The 3,777-nt window shown below is 34.0% G+C and overlaps 1 long non-coding RNA gene across 1 annotated transcript; it reads right to left on the bottom strand.

Moving 5' to 3' along the window:
* Nucleotides 1-794: 794 nt before the first annotated feature.
* LOC141388172 (uncharacterized) lies at nucleotides 795-3,209 on the bottom strand. Its single transcript, XR_012408748.1, has 3 exons — nucleotides 3,039-3,209; nucleotides 2,826-2,956; nucleotides 795-1,031 (listed from the first exon to the last, which is right to left on the bottom strand). It is a non-coding gene; the product is annotated as an uncharacterized lncRNA (long non-coding RNA).
* Nucleotides 3,210-3,777: the final 568 nt, after the last annotated feature.

Raw genomic sequence — 3,777 nt, 5'->3', positions numbered from 1 at the left:
TATAGCTATAGTTATACACATTTTTTGCATATCAAAACCATTGTAAATTTCATTTTCAAATTTAACCAAAACCATTGTAAATTTTATTTTCAAATGTATTATCTTTATTACCTTAAAACTTAATCTACATTCATTTTATAATAATAATATTTTTCCATCTTAAAAATATACTACTGTTAATTTAATTTGTATTTCAACATTCGTCCTCATCTCTTCTATAATGGCATATTAAATAATTGCTAATAATATAATACAGTTTAATCGTTTTTCATTTTTACATTTTGTAGGCATACAGATCTGCTAACTGCTTTCAGATATAAAAGGTAAATATCGTCGTATAGAATATCTACATGGTTTCTTAAAGACTCGCATCTAATAAAAACAGCTCATTTTACTAAAAAAGATAAAAACGACCAAGGAGGGATAATTCTGACTTTTGTTGGTGCCCAAATAATGTAATCTTTTTAATTTTTTACATATTTTTTTTTATATTAGACCACCATAAAAAGGACTGAGATTTGAATTTTTATTTCTGTCAATAAAAGTTGTTTTATTAGACAAAGAGATTATGTTGATTTTATAGAATTGTTGCATTATGGCGAAAATATTCTCACAATTAACATTAAAACTTCCTAAATATTCAAAGGCCTTCTGCAGCATTTTAGAACGGTTGGCAGCACCTTTATTGATAATAACAGCAAGGTATTTCTTATCCAATTCAATGTTGTTTTTCTTAGCGAGAGTCTTGGTACGCTTGTCAGCAACAAAGCAGATGATTGACGAACAATGGACAATGTTAGGATCGCCTAGCACAAAAACTTGTGTTGGTCATCTGGGATTGTTGAGGCGAGTGAATGTAGATTAGGTTGAAATGACAAAGTAACAAGGCCACGAATATGAACAAGCTCATCTTTCCTACGGAAAGCACAAAGCAAATCTTCACCGTCGTGGTATACGGTAAGGCGCCAACGACTTCGGCTATAATCGCGTATGGTACCACGGCCAGCACGGAGACGTTCAAATTTGTACACCTAACAAAGAGATCGTTTGAAAATGAATAAATAATTTCCAAAACTGAATTTCAAAAAAATTTAGCGTCTTCATAAACCGAGTGGGAAAAGGCTATGTAATAACATATACCACGACCACAGTGTATAAGCTTTTCACTGGTAAACATTTATTTTAGGAGACACTAACATAATGCTAATGGAACCAAACAATCAATGAAAGTCCAAAAATTAAATATAGTTATAACTTGATGCCTTTTGTTATATGTTTTATATTTTATTACTGTCGAAAATCAGTGTAGCGTGAAAATAAGGTGTAGATGGACTCGGTTGTTGTTGTTGAGGCAGCATAGATTTGATGCAGTGTTGCCGATGACCGTAAAACATTTGTCAATCCGGTACAAATAAATCATTGATCGTTCAATCGCAAGCAACAATCAATCCTAAATAAAAACAAGTAAGAGAGCCCTATAGTCGAATGGGGCCGACCATGTTGTGCCTGAACATTATATTTGCACGGAATTTATTTTATATTATTGCGTCACGTAATATTTTGTTTTAAAATTTGTATTAAAAACGAAACTAAAAGCATTTAAAAATAGCATTATGTGACTTTTGCCGAATTGACCAAAGAGAGCATCAGTCAGGAATTATGAAATTACTCCGGAAAAAAATGTACGGTTGTAATATGAACCGTGAAACAACCTTCGGCAAATAAATTATACAAACTTTGCAAAAATCAGAAACTCTTTGCTAGAGTTATCATGCTGATTTGTCATTTTAGTTGGTGTCGTCAAGGTTTCTTGATGCTTTTAGGGCATTATCTCAGGACGTATGGCCTTAACTTGTACCGCCGGAAAGAAGGACAATCATAATGATTTCGAAATTAAGTTTCGCGTACCTTATTTTGTTGGAATATGCCCCCAAGAATTCAAAATATTGAACAAAAACTAAATTTATATATTTTTCCACCAAAATGAGGGTAAATTTCACTCGCTAACTACTATCCTATTATTATCCAAGATGATTGGCATTTTCATTGACCAAAACTCTTACCTCGTGCAAAAATGTTTCAGCATTGAGCTATAACTGCGATATTTACCGTGATTATTATTCCACTACACAATTAAAACTGTGGGGTCCCAGCATTAAAAACACTGTTATCTGACCACATACATCACCTAATTTGTATCAATGGAAAGGTCAAGAGTTCCACTTTCAAATATAACTTCCGTGGGTGAAAATAAAGATTAGTCATTATATTAACAATTTTACCAATTTTAACACAAACGTTTTGTTCCATTTAACATGTTAAATATAATCTGACCATTATCAGGCATATTCTTTATCGTAAATTCAAACATTACTTAAAATTTCGCGCCGATCATACTACCATGGCAGCATAAAGAGTCAAAACAAAATTGGATAAAAATTTGTTTTTGGTCACTTTCACCACCTAAATATTCCACGATCATCGGCAGAAACTTTGGGGTCCATTCCTGTCTGAACCCGACCTCCATACAAAATTTTGTGAAGATTGGTTCATAATTGCGGCCTCTAGCGTGCGTACAATTTTTAACGGACGGACGGACACACTTCCCGAAATCGCTTTATCTCGTCGAGATATGAATTACGACGAATATTTCGCGTTGTTACATGAATGGGGCAAGCATACGACCGCCGCAGAACATGCCACGGAAACGGGTAATACGTGCAACAACACGAACAACACGAGCAGTACACCATTATGCAGCAGCACACATTCAATAAATTTATAAATATAAATCCATTTATCATCACACCGGCATAATTACTTACCGGCTTGTTGTCGTTGATGATATCAGGGGGAATGGGTTACTTGACAGTGTTTGTCTTCCTTGATTTGCTTGTTTTCCGAATATACGGAAAACTGACCTTGCTTGCGTTTGCTAAACTCTGCAATAGCTTAGCTAGAATAACAAAATAAATGTTGTTTAGCTTTAATTTTAGCGAATTTCCACACAATTTCTTAATATCTATATTTTTACAGACCGTTTTGGGCATGCTGTTCACCATTTTTCTTGGCAAGTCCTTCCAAACGTATCATTTTGCAACCACAGAAACGTCCACCATTTACCAATAAAAGATCGAAAATGAAAACTTAACACAAATTTTCCCGAATTACGACCATATTTTCGCGATATCACTTGACTTTTTATTTCCACAATCCTCATTCAATTATGTACAATAAATAAAATGTAAACAAACAGTCTTGTTGTCATTGGCATACAATTACAAAAACAACATTTATGTATACTCGACACAGGGTTGTATGTGACAGCTCAAGGACGGTTTTTTGAAATGAGATTACCTTGTATCATTGTATCATGGGGCTCAACAAGCAGAACACAATATACTATAAAAAATTGAAATCCAAGATGGCGGATAACGTAGGTTTTATCAATCCTATCAATATGGGTATCAAATGAAAGGGCTCAACAAGCAGAATACAATATACTATAAAAAATTGAAATCCAAGATGGCGGCAGCTACAATATGGCGGATAACGTAGGTTTTATCAATCCCATCAATATGGGTATCAAATGAAAGGGCTCAACAAACAGAATACAATATACTATAAAAAATTTAAATCCAAGATGGCGGCCGCTACAAAATGGCGGATAACGTAGGTTTTATCAATCCCATCAATATGGGTATCAAATGAAAGGGCTCAACAAGCAGAATACAATATACTATAAAAAATTGAAATCCAAGATGGCGGCCGCTACAA

This window comes from Musca autumnalis, unplaced genomic scaffold (assembly GCF_047663935.1).
Source record: "Musca autumnalis isolate F117 unplaced genomic scaffold, ASM4766393v1 scaffold_68, whole genome shotgun sequence".
NCBI classification, from domain to species: Eukaryota; Metazoa; Arthropoda; class Insecta; order Diptera; family Muscidae; genus Musca; species Musca autumnalis.
This window is presented reverse-complemented; position numbering and strand designations above follow the sequence as displayed.